Below are 17,300 nucleotides of genomic sequence, written 5' to 3' on the forward strand. Positions count from 1 at the left end.
GGGATCAATTCATTTACATTATGTATTGATAATGTTGGATGTAAGGATGTAAATCTGATTTACTTTTCCATCTGATTTTTTTTTTTTTTTTTTTTTTTTTTTTGAGACAGAATCTCACTCTGCTGCCCAGGCTGGAATGCAATGGTGTGATCTCGGCTCATTGCAACCTCTGCCTCCCAGGTTCAAGTGATTCTCCTGTCTCAGCCTCCCAAGAACTGGGACTACAGGTGCACACAGCCACGTATGGCTAATTTTTTTTTTTTTTTTTTCTGTTTTATATTTTTAGTAGAGACAAGGTTTCACCAAATATTGCCCAGGCTGGTTTTGAACTCCTGTGCTCAGGCAATCAGCCTGCCTTGGCCTCCCAAAGTGCTAGGAATACAGCCGTGAGCCTCATCCGGCCGATTTTTATTTTTTCTACTTTTGGATTGATTGATTATTTTCACATATATTTTATCTTCTTTGTGGCAGTTTATTTTCTTTCTTTCTCAACTTCTTTAAAACTAATTTTAGGCTTATGGAAAAGTTACAAAAATTGTACGGAGAGTTTCCACATACTCCTACAACCAGATTTCACTAATTTTGTCATTTGGCAAAACCACATTGTAATAATCACACCAGAAAATTACTTTTGGTATATTACTGTTAAATAAACTAAACAACTTTTTCAAAGTTCATCAGCTTTTCCACTAATGTTTTCAGTCTGTGAAATAAAAATTATATCTATCTATATACCTATCAATCCCAACCGCTCTTTATTCAATTATGTAGATCTAAATTTTCATCTAGTATAATTATGCTTATGCTAGAAAGATTTTTCTTAAACATTTTAGTAATGCTGGCATGCTGGCAGTGAAGTCAAATGACTAAGAGAAAAATTCATCTGTTCCTTCCCTACCCTACAATTTATAATGGGAACAGGATAATCAAAATAAAAACTGCCAGACAGAAGAGAAGATGTTGAATTATATAACATGCTCAATTAAATACAAAAGACAGAAAAAGAGTGGGATACAAAATAAAAACAAAGAACAAGGCAACAAATATAAAAAGTAATAAATTTAACAGGTATGTATCCAACTATATCGATAAACATTTTGAACATCAGTAGTCTAAATGCACCAATAAAAACAGATTGTCCGAGGAAATCAAATAGCATGAGAAAACTATATGTTGTCTATAAGAAACTAGGGAGGTACAGAAGTGTCAGTTTGGCGGTGTATGTAGTGGTGCCTGGTTCTGTGGGTGGGTGCATGTGTGTTAGCAGCAAAAGGTTCCATGGTGGTGGTTCCAATCCTGAGGTTGTGCAGTGGCAGCTCTGACCCTGGGGAGACACAGCAAATATTTCTTGAGTCAGGGTTGCAAGGCTCAGAAATGTAAATTCTGGGCTGCTCCGTCAGCTGGGGTCAGCATCAGCAAATACTTTAGGGGTTCTCAGCAGCTGGTGCTACAGTTAGCTACAACAGTGGTGAGGTGGTGAGGGCTGCTAGAGTCCTCAGTGCACAAAATCCAAAAGTCCTCCTGTTCTCCTTTCCCTCTGGGGGATGAGTGGGGAGTTATAGCAAAGAGGATCTCTCTTGGCTCCAAGCTGTATCTACCTAAGGACAGGGTGATACAGGTAAAATGCTTCCTACACTTTTCTATGTGGCCATCCTCAGTTTTTGTGTCCTAATTGGACAGCTCCCTAATTGTACTGGAGAGCTCTCCCAGAGCTGTTTTCACCTATGGGCAGTTGTTCAATCATTGTTTTTGTGACAAGGCAAGGCAAGGGCCAGGATGTCCTTCCTGGTCGGCCATCTTGCTGTTTCTCCCTAAAGTTGCCCTTTAAGATAGCTACAATTATATGCCTCCACCTTTCATGTGTAATAATAATAAATAATCCTCTCTTTTATGCAGCACAGCAGAATACTGGGAGCCTATGATCACAGTTATGGTCTGGTTACTTTGGAGCACTGTGTTGTTACTTTGTTGTTTTTTAAAACTTTGAATCTTTTGTCTACAGAAGACATTTTCTCCATCAGTAGCAAATGCAAAGTGATGCAATATAACTATAGTGTTAAATTTTGTATAGGTTTGTAGCATATCTGGAGCCTTTCAGCAATATAAGATTGTTTATTGAGTCTATCAAGTACAAACCTTGGCTCATGAGTCAGGTGAATTACAGGTCTGAGAGCATGACATTTTTACTGTAAAGGAAGGCTTAGCAGTCTCTGCTTTTACCTCTGAGAAATGCTGCAAGCCTTTCAGGGAGAGCTCCTACGTTGCTATCAGTAGTGTGAGCAGAGCCACTTTTGCTGGCAAGCTTCATGTCATTAGGTATATAACTCTTAATTACAAAAAGTCATCAGGAAGCTAGAAACCTATGGGGAAATTAAAAGACCTGTGGCAAAAAATCCTGATAGGGAGATCTGCTTTGCACAAATTAAATTGACTTACGTTACCCAAACAGTTCTGATAATTTGGAAAGTCTGTCTTTTTAACATTGCAAAGTAGTTGTAACTGTATAGTTCATTACCTTAAAAGATATAGACATGTTCAAATTGAAAAAAATGCAAACAGTACCTGATTAAGAGATAAAAAATGGTGGTCTATCGACCTACTTAAATTAGACTGTGAATCTTTTGAATAAAGAAATCTTTATGTACACACTTTCTCCCAACCTCACTTTTCTTCAAGTTTCAAAATCTTTAGAAATAAACTTTTCCTTCCCAATTGAAAGAATCAAGTTTCCATTTTGCAGCAAAAGGGTCCTGCAAACAAATGTTTTGTAATAAAATTACAAAACAAAACGAAAAGTTAGGGGCATTTTGAAATGTATGTTTTTCATGCTATCAGGTTTACTTTTGGGGGCATAAATACATTTTCTAATCACGTTTGACATTCAGTGAGGAATGTATAAATCTAAATAATAATTTGCCCATTAAGAAAACACACGTATAGATGTAGTTACATATATTACAAGGCTATAAGTGGTGGCTCATGCTTGTAATCCCAGCACTTTGGGAAGCCTAGGCGGGAGGATTCATTGAGCACAATGTAGTGAAACCTTGTCTCTGCAAAATACACAAAAATTAACTGGGCATGGTGTTGTGCCTGTAGTCCCAGCTACTAGAGAGGCTGAGGTGGGAGGATGACTTGAGTCCGGGGAAAGGTAGTTGCAATGAACCGTAATCAGGCCACTGCAATCCAGCCTGAGTGAAAGAGCAAGACCCTGTCTCAAAAAAGAAAAAAGAAAAGAAAAGAAAAGAAAAGAAAAAAACTATTGGGGGAAGAAAAGTGAGTGAGTAGCATGAGCCCTAGAGCTTGGGGCTAGGAAGAAACATGCAAATTGTACTGAAAGTGTATCAGACCATTACCAAGATAAATGTGACAGGGCTTATGAAGATAAGAACTGGGTATTTATCGGGCTTATGGAATTTCTGACCAAATCACTTACAAATTGTTTAAAACATCAAAGGGAAGACCATTAGGCAATTTTCACCACAATGAAAAGCTGAGTTCCTGGAATCCATAGGAAGTTAAATATATTTTTTAAAAAACAGAAATATTTGTAGAGGGAGAGCATTAGTTAAAAGCGGTACACTCACGACATAAAAGTTTTAGAGATTGTCAATAGTGAGTCAACATCACCAAGGGGATTGCAGATGTTTGACTAAGTGTTGCGGCTCAGCACTAAAGAAGCACAGAACTGAAAATGAAGTTGTTTATGGGAAATGGTGGCACAGGGATGAAAGAAAATAGCCTGAAATGTTCTTCCAATGTCCACTTACTGTCCTAATCAACCTTGAGTGCCTGCTCAAATTTCCTATGAAAGGTTTGCTTATTTCCCAAAGGCTCATTTAACTTCTCAGTCATCAGTAGTTTCATAACACTACATACACACTTCTATTTTTCTGGTTGGGTTGCCATTTGCTCACACGACTTTTTTTTTTTTTTTTTTCCCACTAAACTATGAGTTTTTCAGTGTGGAAACATTTTCTTAATCACCCACTCACCACACCATACTCACCACACACAGGCTCAACAGCATTGTACTTAATATCTAGGAAAAATCAAGTCATAGTAACATAGACCTTTGTTGAATTAATTAAAAATAAGTAAGTTATATGCTTGAAAAATTTAACATTAAAAAGTAAAGTCAAATTTCAGGTTATTTCTAGTTAGTATTTGTGGCCTACATAATTACTGGTTTTTGAAAGCCTCCTCTTTGAATGATTTCTCCAAAAGCACTGTGTTGAGACTACTAATTATATTATTTGCCAAGCATATATTTACAGATAGTGAAAATAGTGCATCCTTATCTATACAGTTATTTTTTTGCTATTCATCTGCAACTGAAGAATGTGAATAAAATTAGAGTTGGACAATTTCTGAGACTTCATTTGACTAGACATATGGTTACAGCCAGGTTATAAATTCCAAGAGATGATGAAATGTCTAACTCCTTTTAGTGCAAGAACTGAAGCAGGGCCATACATAGGTATTTCTGCCATTAAAAGATGAATCTTGTAACCTAGCAATATAATCTCTGACTCACCTCTCTTAACCCAGTGCAGTTTTGAAATTATGTTATATAATATTCATCTTTTTCTTTCCTAACAATATTGCAAAAGCCTCAAGGGCAAGAGATGTGATTAATATGTAAAACGACCACCTACTTTAGCATTAATATAGCTTAAAGATGCTCATATTTTTTAATGGTTGCTACTTCTTTTCTCATGATTTCTAGTTGACTGGAAAAAAGGTTTATGCATTCCAAAGGCCAAATATCTCTCTGGAGACAAACTGGTCTTAATTTCTCTACACATAATCAAGATAAACAATTATTTTTATATCTCACATATCTAACCAGCAACCCTTATCAGTATGCCTATTTTGTCCATCAAGGTTTAGTCCACTGTTATTTCCTTTCTGATGTCTCTGTTACTGGTTGTATTTGCATTAAAATTGTATATATACATATATAATCTTCATTACAAAAATTAGAACATGATTTTTATAGTATGTTATTTTTCCTTGTCATAGACAATGTGAAGTTTCACCCCCATCATAAAAAAAGAAAAAGTAAAAGAAAATATGAATTAATGGAGGTATCCTTGGCACCTACATTATCTGTGACAGCTGACAACCAAGCTCCAGATAGTTTCACAGAAGACGTAATATATCACATTAGTTGGGTAGAATGATTGGGTGAGGAAGTTGACGCTAAAATTTATCTGTTATGCCCCTGTCTTCTTTCACTAGATCATAAGCACTTCGAGGACAAGGATAACAAGGAGTATGTCTTTTTCACTTCCTATCATCCATGAGTAATGTAATGATTGGGATATAAAAGGTGTGTAAGACAAGTTTGTTAAATGAAACTGTTGAACTAAGAATAGGCAGGAGGTTGTAACAGGAAGGAATCTGTCCGATATACAAAGGAGTGTGATTGAACATCTACTACTTCAAGTCAGTAAAACAAAGAGATTCCAAGAAATGTGAAACCATTATTCAGTGCCATAGAAAAGTGAAGTAAAATAAAAATAAAGAAGACAACTAGATTTTTGTAATTGAAGGTTGGGTGTCTTTTTATATATTAATTGGACAGGTGTGTTTCCTAGTCTTTGAAATGTGTTTGTATTTCTCCTCCATTTTTTCCCCAGAATTTTATACCACTTTTATTGACTTGGGATGATTCTTTATATATTTTTATGTGAATCCTTTGATGGTTATGTCTGTTTAAATTGCTTTCCCAGCTTATAACCTTTATATTTACTATATTTAACAGTGTTTTATTTTAATACAGTCAAATACATCAAAATACTTTTTTTACATCTTACTTATCAAATCCTTCCCTACATCAGGTCTAAAAATTATTCACCTACATTTCCTGAGAGTTTTAAAATATTGTCTTTGCCAAGCAAAACTTGGATCCATCTGGATTTGAATGTAATATTTCTACATTTCTATTTATGTATGTTCATATCTTGAGAGTAAAATGATGAAGAGTAAAACTAATCAAATATATTAGTATTTAATTCAAATAGTATTTTAGAAGTAAATAAGTTAATATGAGGTAAAAAGAGGCTTGCATAATCAATCAAAATAAGAATGGCAAAGGTCAGATTAAAACCAAATGGTATTCATAAGACATAACAGAAAGGAAACATTTGGTTCTTTATACAATTTTTATCACACAACCATATTTTCTGCACATTTGGAAGAATATCAACTAGCTTTAGTGTCATTGCAAAGAAAGAAATAAACAGGCTTTAAGAATGAACTTTGCTGGCTCCAAACTGAAGTTACAATGCCACTAATGACGTATAAATAAATGATGGAGGGGAAGACTAATTTAGGAAAGAATACAGGCAGAACTTTGACACAGACAGCTTCAAAAAGACAAGTTAAAACTGCAAGTGGATCCAAAACATGAATTTGGATTTTGTAAAAATATGTACTTCCAGACATGAGTGTTTTTGAAATTTTTGGATTTTTGCAAAGCAGTTGATTTCTCTCTTGACTCTAAATAGTGCAATGGCATTAATAAAACATGTAATTATGTGACAAGTTTGCTTCACTTGTTTACCAATTAGTCAATATAGATGTATGATGGAAAAATAGCAGAGTTCACTATACTAATATTTGGGATAAGCTGGCTTGGAAGAGAAGAAAGAGCCCACAGGGAAAGCATGTGGCTTATATTGTTTTCAGCATTCTCCTAAAATCAGGCCTGCTCAAAGGCTAAGCAGAGGCAACTTTTCTCTTTCTCTGTTCCTCTTTTTCAACCTTTTTCAAGTCCAAATTATTTAAGCAGCACAACTGTCAGACTGGGATGAAGCTTACAGTAAAAGACAAAAAAAAATCTAGAAAAGAATGTGTCATCAAAATCTTGTCTTGTTTTATAAATACTCTTAATTTCTTAATATTTATATTTCAGCATCATATTAAATAATTTCAAATATGTTTGTCAATTTAAGGGTAGCTACTACTATAAAAGAATAAAGGTTTTCAAGTGAGATGCAATATAGAATAATGGCTAAGAGACTGGACTCTGCAGCCTCCCTCACTCATTTATGAACTAGATAACTTGGATATGTTACTTAAAAACCTCGTGCCTCAGGTTCTATCTCTGTAGAATGGGAGTAATAATGAAACCCAATTCATATGGTTATTGTAAAGATCAAATGAGTTAACATATGCAAACCATTTGGAAAAGGGGCTGGAGTTAATTATTAAAATTTAATATATTAACAATTATTAATAGAATATTTCATCATATATGAGGAAAACTGAAAGCAGAGACATGGTCAATTTTACTGAAGTCAGGAGAAAGGAAAGAAGAAAGATGATCACACAGATCTTAGATTATAAAGCAGGATTCAAACAGAATATATTTATAACCTCAATAAAAATGAATATATGTTCTTATAATTTATCAATTTATTCATTCATTAATTTCACAAATATTTTATATGCTTGCCATTCCCAGGTATGAATATTCTCAGTACCATATTACATAGATTACTACTGTACACAGAAAAATTTCTTATCACCATGGAATTTTGGATTTAATAGAGGAGAGAACTGTGCTGCCTAATACAGTAACCAGCATCCACATGAGGCTTCTTTATTTTATATTTAAATGAATCAACATGAAATAAAATTAATAATTTACTTTGCAGTCTTAGTAGCTACATTTCCAGTGTTCAATAGACATATGTGGTTAATGGCTACTGTATTGGACAGTGAAGTTATAAAGCACAACATTCATTGCAAAACATCCCATTGCAATGCTAATATAGAAATACACCAAGACAGATTTGGGCTGTGAAGGAAATAAGGAGAGACAGTGTGATAGAAAATGACTGGCATTTTTTTAAAAAACAAGAGCTGGGCTGAGTGACAGACAGGGAGGTCACCAAATGCTTTTGCGAAAAGATACACAAGCTGAAATCTGAACGATAAGACTAGAACAACAAAGATGACAGTTTGTAGAAGTTCAGTCTGGGAAGAGGTAACACTATGGGCAAATTCTAGGCATAGTACGCAGAGAAACTGACAATAAAGAGGAAGTCTTCGAAATATGCTCATGGTAAAATGAGAGATGAGGCATTGAGAAATATAGTTAGATGTGTAGAAAGAGGTGAGATCAGCTGGGGCCTGGTGGGCCAGAGTAAGGAACTTAAATTTAACTCTTAATGCAATGTGAAGTCATCGAAAGTGTTTAAATAATTGAGGTTTCAAAACAAATAAACGAATGAAAAACCTTCCAACTGAGCTTTAAAAAAACAGCAGTATTCTATTGTTAAGAAATTAAAATAAAAGTGACATGGCACCACTGATTATCATATAATGGATAAAACACTAGACAATTGAATATGAAACTCAGAAAAAGGCATTGGTAGCAATATTGTTAAGATAAATGGAAAACTATGGCAATGGAAGAGGATAAAAAGCAATATTTTATAATGATTAATATACAAGGTACAAATCAAGTTTCTCCCAAAATGTTTCATATAAAGCATTACTGAGTACTAGAAAGGTAACCATTTGGAATATAATAATTCAACACCCACAGAATTCATAGTGTGGTATCTCAAAAGGTGATGGCATTTGGAGAGTTTTTTAAGAGTAATTAATGCTACATGAGGTCGTATGAGTGGGCGCTAATCCAATTTGACTGGTGTTCTTATAAGAGGAGGAGATTGAGACACAGACACGAACACGGAAGACCATATGAAGACACAGGGAGAAAAAGACGGCCAATTGCACGTGAAGGAAAAAGGCCTCAGAGGAAATCAATCCTGTTGGCACCTTGATCTCAGACTTCTAGCCTCCTGAATTGTGAGAAAATAAATTTCTATAGTTTAAGTCACTCAGTCTGTGACATTTTGTTATGGTAGCTCTTAGCTAGAGCTAAGAGCTCTAATTAATATAACAGTTTAACACACCTGAATTTTAATAAAATCAGGTCATATGTTACCCTAATCCTTCCCCCAAATCAGAGGCTATATATTGTAAATATATATATATATATATATGTAATTAGAAGTTATTTAAAAGTACATGCCTCCCCTAGATATCAACAACGACAAAAATTTTGACAAGTTTTTATTTTTAATTAATATTAATAGTAGAAAAAATGTTTTTAAAAGAAATAAAATACAAATTTAGAATTGATCCTTCCTATTATTTCTTTGAATATCCAGATGCTCAGAATAAGGTTTGATTATTGTTGAGTTATTACTACTTATACTGGGATTCTTGGTATGACCCCTATAAGTGCTCTCCCATTAACACCCGTATCATTTCGTTTTCAAACTGCTTCAAATAAGTGTATTTTACAAAAGCGGAACATAATCTATTTTATTTTGTAAGCATTTGAGGCTATATTTCAGAAATCCTATTAAGTCTCTGCATATAAACTTCTTTTTAACAAATGAAACCTAGAAAGAATGGGTTTTTGAAGAAAATATAGCTTCTAATTAGGAAGTTGTAAATACAAAGTCTGTATTATCCCAAAGTTCCTCTGTATTCATCATAATGTGATTCTGTTCATCCTTTTAAAAATTAATTTATTTTCCTTGACAAGTAAAACTTGAATGTACTTATCCCACACAGCCTGATGTTTTGATATATGTATATTTTATGGAATGGCTAAATCAAGCTATTTAAGCTGTCTCCCTTTTGAATGCATTTATGTGATAGTCAACTTGTATCACTGAATTTTCTTAATTGGTGTTTTTTTAGTGTTAGGAGTTCACACATAGAAAGAGTTGATGTCAAAAGGTCTTCTAGTTCATCCTTCAGACTCTGAGCAGGAATCTATAAAAACTAATTCTAAAGAGATTTGGAATGAGAGAGCAGTACCACCTTGCATAAGAAATATTCACTGCTTTGTACTATTCACCTCCATTAAAACATGCATAATTATGCTGCCTTTCATTTCAGATTTAAACCATTCATAGTTGAATCTGAAATAATGTAATTTCATCCTGTGTCTACTTTATAAACAAAGTACATAAATGGATTAGCAAAATGAAATAGAAAATATCTCTACAGAGATTCATAACAAAAACAAAGTCTTTTAGAGGTCTATCTTTACCATTCATCCAATTTTTAATTAAGATATGCCTCCTAACTTGAAAGAGGCTCGTTTGTAGCTCAGGTGCCACATCATTCTTAATTTACTCTTGCTTACAGTGCATATGTTATAAGGCATTATTATTGTAAAATAAACTAAGAAGAGAAAAAAGAAAAGCGTACTAGATAATTTCACCTTTATTTTGGTTTTCATGTGAGTGGAGCAAATTACACAATCTGTAGTTGCCAAAAATGTGCACTTATTTGTTAAAGAGCAGCTGGTAATATTGTATACAAGCTGCTCTCCAGAAATTAATTGTGAATATTAAGAATAATTCTGACCTGGGTCACAGCTGCACTGATTTATTTTTCCCCCTAGACATTTATCAGGCCTGTCTCTTCTTCCACCTAACTGAAAAGCAAGAAGTCTTAGAGTTTATGAAGAAAAATCTGTCAATGTATTATGAACCTATACAAGCAAGACATCTGCTTAAAAACCCATGCTTTGGAGTTGTTCATGATTGTAGTATGCCAAATTCTGAACACTATAGGAAACATAGAATTGCTTTGGCTCACCTTCTCATTACAGGTAATTTTTTAAAAAGACTTATCTAAGTGAACAAATTAAACAAAATTTAGTAGCACATATTGAGTGGATCTAGTGATAAGAGTAATTTGGTGTCTGGGCAAAAAATTTATATAAAGTATATTGCTTTATGGTGGCAACAAAGTAAATCTAAGAAAATGATTTCTGGGGATTTTGACCCAAGTTACTTTCTATTTGTGTTTATGTGTTTTTAAACTTCATTTGTGATAAAGCAAGTGCAAGTATTTTTTTTTAATAATATATTTATTAGAGGCATATAAGTTTTATTTTACTATTTCTGATGCATAACAAAATATGATATGCTGACTTTCAAATTGTGGGTTTCGGCAATATTTCAATGTTGTGTTAATTTATTCATATGTAACATGGGAATTTAAGACAAATGTGATAGAATCTTTGTAAGGTCCACTAACAGTAGCGTAAAGCATATGGCATATAATAATTCCATACCTCACAGACACTGTTTTTAAGAGACTTTAAAGGCTGAACGCTGTGACCCATGCCTATAGTCCTCAGCACTTTGAGGCCCAGGCAGAAAGATCACTTGAGGTCAGTAATTTGAGATCAGTCTATGCAACACAGTGAGACTCTGCCTCTACAAAAAAAAAAAAAAAAAAAAAAAAAAAAAATACAAAATTAGCTGGATGTGGTGGTATGTGCGTGTAGTCCTAGCTGCTGGAGAGACTAAGGAGGAAGAGTCACCTGAGCCTGGGAATTAGAGGCTGCAATGAGCAATAATTGTACCACTTACTCCAACCTTAGCGACAAAGGGAGAACTCATCTCTAAAATAACAAAAAATTTAATTTTTTTAAAAGTGCCATTACACAATCATGTTTAAAAGCATGCTCACTGACTTCATTAAGCACTTAAATCCTGCCTCCCAGTGCTATATTTTTCTTGTCAGTTTATTCTTTGACTTCCCACGTTTTTCTTTTTTAAATAAATTTTATTGTGTATAAAGTATACAACATGATGTAATGAGATAATAACTATAGATAGTAAAATGATTACTATGTTGAAGCAAAGTAACATATCTATTATGTCACATAGTTACCCCTTGGTGTTTGTCTGTGTGTGCATGTATGTATGTGGCAACAGCAGTATCTACTCATTTATTTAAAATCCTGAATACAATATACTCTTAGAAACTATAGTTCTCATGGTATACATCACAGCTTGATACTTGTTCACTCTAAGTAAATGCTACTTTGTATCTTTTGACCTACATCTTTATATTTCCTCTAGCTTGCCTCTAGTAAACACTCTTTATACTGTATCTCTGTATATTTGACTTTTTCTGGGGTTCCACATAGAAGTGAGATCATGCAATATTTTTCTTTCCGTGTCTTGATTATTTTACTTAGCATTTTGTTCTCCACATTCATCCATGTTGTAGCAAATGACAGGAGTTTCTTCTTTTGTAAGACAGAATCATATTCCACCATATATATGTACCAATTTCTTTATGCATCCATCAATGACCACTAGGTTGTTTCCATATCTTGGCTATTGTGAATCAATGTTGCAATGTACATAGGAGGGCAGATATCTTTATGAGGTGGTGAATTCATTTCCTTTGAGTATATACCCAGAAGAGGATTTGCTGGGTCACATTGTAGTTATATCTTTAATTTATTTGGGAACCTTCATACTTTTTTCCAAAATGTCAGAACCAATCTACATCCCCACAGTGTACAAGGATTTCTTCTTCTCTACACCCTCAAAAACACTTGTTATCTCTTATCTTTTTGATAACACCTATCTTAATAGGTATGTGGTGGCATCTCATAGTATTCCTAATTTGTGTTTTCCTGATGATTACTGATACTGAGCATCTTCTCATATGCCTGTTGGCCAATTTTATATCTTTGGAGAAATGTGTATTCAAGGCCCACACAACATTTCTTAATGTTCAATCCCTCTTTTACACATTCTCTATTCAGTCCCAGATTCTGAGCCTGCAAACATTGCCCTCAGTTCAGTACATAGTGGTATCATTTTCACAGTTTAAAAAAAAATAGCATTAGGTGGGCTCTTCCTTGAACTTTTACCATCAGTCACTAAAATACAGTCACTGTATTCTCATTCCATTCCTCCTTTTCTTTCTGTAGTTTTGGAATTTCTGCCCTGCCTTTCACTGATGGACAGTATGTCTACTAGAGTTATCACTTCCTCTCATTTTCCTCTCTGCTGACCCCGCTATGCTCGCAATAAAAGATTTTAAAATTCAGCAAATTTTGAAGGAAATTCTCTCCAAGCTATGGTGAAATGCCTGGTGTAGCCATTACCAAGAGTAATCAACCATGAAAATTATATTTAATAAAAGGTAAATATTATGATACTGATGATTAAATACAATTTTTAAAAAAATATAAAAGAGAAGACAACAGAGAACACCATATGCAAGTGCATATTGTTTCACATTTTTCTCGCTGAGGTGTTGGGCCAAAAAGGCATCTAAATTTAATAAAGTTATTAAATAAAAATGTCTGCTATAATTTTGAACAGAACCATGAAAAATATTAAAAATAGTAAATATAATTAATAAATAGTGGGGGGAAAAGAAGCTTGAAGGAGAAGTATGAGGAAATATAAATGAACTAATTTTCTCATTTTTCCCATTTTTCATAATGGGAAATAAAAAGCATTAAGATATTAAGTTAAAAATCAAGCAGTAGAAAGAAAATTTGAAGATGAGTTTTGTAAAATACTAGAAAGAAACATGCCCATAGAAGCAAAGCAACACAATGGAAAGGCAATTCCTATAACAAAACAAGAAAACAAAAGTAAGCATTAAAAACTGGAAAATAAAATTTTTGGTCTCAAATGAAATGTTAAGTACTCTATCATCCCTTGGGAAATGACATTGCAATTACGATATAGAAATTCAAAAAGGAATCAACTCAGACAATGACAAGATAATGTAAGGAGGAGGCTGGGGAGACAAAAAGTGAGAGATCTTAACAAATTTATGGAAGATGAAAAACAAACTGAGCAATATGCTTTGGTGTATTAAAATGTGGGAATAATGTAACTCATTGTGATGGTTAATATTGCTTGTCAACTTGATTGGATTGAAGGATGCAGAGTATTCTTCCTGGGTGTGTCTGTGAGGGTGTTATCAAAGGAGATTAACGTTTGAGTTAGTGGGCTGGGGAACACAGACCCACCCTCAATCTGGGTGGGCAAAATCTAATCAGCTGCTAGAGCACCCAGAATAAAAGTAGGCAGAAGAACGTGGAAAGACTAGACTGGTTCGATCCCCCAGCTCACATCTTTCTCCTGTGCTTATGCTTCCTGCCCTTGAACATCGGACTTCAAGTTCTTCATGGTTGGGACTTGGACTGTCTTTCTTGCTCCTCAGCTTGCATATTGCCTATTGTAGGACCTCATGCTGTAATCCTATGAGTCAGTACTCCTTAATAAACTCCTACATCTATCCTATTAGTTCTGTCCCTCTGGAGAACCCTAATATGCTCATAATATAAAGACATTACAGAGGAGCATACAAACTCTTGGAAAATTTGAAAAAGAGAATAAAACAAAATTTGAAAAGGGCCCAAATGTAGCAGGTACGAGAGAGAATGTGAGGAAAATAAGGTGGAAAACAAGAGGAGTAAGTGAAATGCTTGTATATAACATAATCATCTCAGCCAAATACCACAGATACACTCAGGAATTTAGCCTCAGGAAAGAACCTCATTTGGTTGTGCTAAGTCCATTGTAGTGGGTTGAACAGTGTGCACCCTAAACTGATGTCCATTGAAACCTCATAAAATCATTTTATTTTGAAATGAGTCTTTGCTGATATTATTAGTTCAGGACCTCAAGATGAAATCATCTTGGACTTAAATGAGCCCTAAATACAATGACTGGTGTTGAATAAGAGAAAGGAGGAAATTTTTTTATTTCAGTAGCTTTAGGGATTCAAGTGGTTTTTGTCATGAGCATCCGTATGAAGAGACCATCAAATAGGCTTTGTGTAAGCAACATGGCTGTTTATTTCACCTGGGTGCAGGCAGGCTGAGTCCGAAAAGAGAGTCAGTGAAGGGAGATAAGGGTGGGGCCGTTTTATAGGATTTGGGTAGGTAAAGGAAAATTCCAGTCAAAGGGGGGTTGTTCTCTGGCGGCCAGGAGTGGGGGTCACAAGGTGCTCAGTTGGGGAGCTTTTTGAGCCAGGATGAGCCAGGCACAAGATAATGTCATCGTTTAAGGCAAGGACCGGCCATTTTCACTTCTTTTGTGGTGGAATGTCATCAGTTAAGGCGGGGCAGGGCATTTGCACTTCTTTTGTGATTCTTCAGTTACTTCAGGCCATCTGGGCGTATATACATGTGCAAATCACAGGGGATGCGATGGCTTGGCTTGGGCTCAGAGGCCTGACAGTTTTTGGTTACATGGATGAGTTGTATAGTGGTGAAATCTGGGGCTTTTAGTGCACCCATCACCTGAATAGTGTTCACTATACCCAATAGATAATTTTTCATACCGTACCCTCCTCCCATCCTTCTCTTTTCTGAGTCTCCAGTATCTATACCACTCTATATGCCTCTGCATACCCATAGCTTAGCTCCCCCACTTATAAGTAAACACATATAGTATTTGGTTTTCCATTCCTGAGTAACTTCATTTAAGATAATGGCCTCCAGTTTCATCGAAGTTGCTGCAAAAGGCATTATTTCATCTTTTTTATGGCTGGAGAGTAGCATTCCATGGTGTGTGTGTGTGTGTGTGTGTGTATCTATGTATGTATATGCATATATATATATGCACACACATATAGATATTCCATGTCTCTCTCTATACACACACACACACACACATATCCACACAAAAATGTATTGCATGGTATGTGTGTGTTTGTATAAATATGGCACATATGTGTGTGTGTATGTGTGTGTTTATACAAACACACACACACACGTGTCATATTTTCTTTATCCACTCATCTGTTAATGAGCATTTAAATTAATTCCATATCTTTGCAATTGTGAATTGTGCTGCAATAAACATATGAGTGCAGGTGTCATGATACAATGATTTATTTTACTTTGAGTAGATATCCAGTAGCAGGATTGCTGGATCAAATGATAAATCTACTTCCATTTCTTTCAGAAATCTTGATACTATTTTCCATAAAAGTCATACTAATTTACATTCTCACCAATGGTGAATAGCATTCCCTTTTCACTGCATCATTGCTAACATCTGTTGTTTTTGTTTTTTTAATAATGTTCTGCTCACAGGGGAAAAGTGGTCTCTCATTGTGGTTTTAATTTGCATTTCCCTCACGACTACTGACATTGATGTTGATCAATTTTCATGTTTGTTGGCTATTTGTATATCTTCTTTTGAAATGTCTGTTCATGACATTTGCCCACTTTTTAGTTGAAGTTTTTTTCTTGGTGATTTGTTTAAATTCTTTGTAGATGCTAGATGTTTGTTCTCTATTGGATGCATAGTTTGCAAATATTTTCTCCCAATCTGTAGGTTATCTGTACACTGTTGATAATTTCTTTTGCTGTTCAGGAGATTTTTAGTTTAATTAAATCTCATATATTTATTTATTTTGTTGTTGCATTTACTTTTGGGGTCTTACTTATAAATTATTTGCTTATGGTTTACCAGAGTTGTACAAAGGGAGAAGAAAGCTACGTGATGACAGAAACCAAGGAAGAGATTGGATTTATGCTGCTGCAAGACAAGGAAAATCTGGGGCTACCCAAAGCCAGAAGAGAAAAGGAAGGATTCATTCTTAGAGCCTTCATAGCTCTGCTGATACTTTGACTTTACATTTCTTGCCCCCACAATTGTGAAAGAACACAATTCTCTTGTTTTAGTCTACCCAGTGAGAGGTAATTTATAGTGGCAACTGTAGCAAACTTAATACATCCATCGTCTATCATAATCTTTCTTTTGGAAAAGGGAAAAAAGTCTTCCCAGATTTTTTCACCTTCTCTTGCCTCATTTTCTGTGGTTGAAGTGGGGGTAGGGACTAAGCATGGCTAGACATATTGACAAACTAGGCAGGTTGGATGATTTCACTTCATCTTCTGTAAAATCAGATGAACTTGTAGCTGGATCAGCAATTTACTCTAGTTCTATAGCTAGCTGTACACTCTCTCACTCTCCTCAGGAGATTATTTTGTATCACTTTCTCTATTCTTAAATATTTTATTCTCTTCTCACTACTTCACTCTTAGCTAATGATTTTTCATAACATTGTTAAACAAACCAAAGGTATCCAAAACAAGCCGAAGGTATCCAAAACGAAAGGTATCTTCTCCCTCTACAAATCCAGTGATCTGTGCTCTGATTCTTTTCTCCCATGTCAATGATTAGTTCCTATACATGTGTTCTCGATGCCATCTTCTATTATCTTTGAAAGCACTGTGCCTCTTCATTAAGCCATCACTATACTGCATCATTAGAGTCTTTGTTCCTATTCCATTATTCACAGTTTACAAACATGCTTTCGTGTTCCTTATCCTTCATAGCAAAATATAACACAAACATGGAAGTTATTTGGTGTCAGGCCTCTGAGCCCAAGTTGAGCCATCATACCCCCTGTGACCTGCAGGTGTGTATACATCCAGATGGCCTGAATCAACTGAAGATCCACAA

This window comes from Rhinopithecus roxellana, chromosome 18, assembly GCF_007565055.1.
Source record: "Rhinopithecus roxellana isolate Shanxi Qingling chromosome 18, ASM756505v1, whole genome shotgun sequence".
NCBI lineage: Eukaryota > Metazoa > Chordata > Mammalia > Primates > Cercopithecidae > Rhinopithecus > Rhinopithecus roxellana.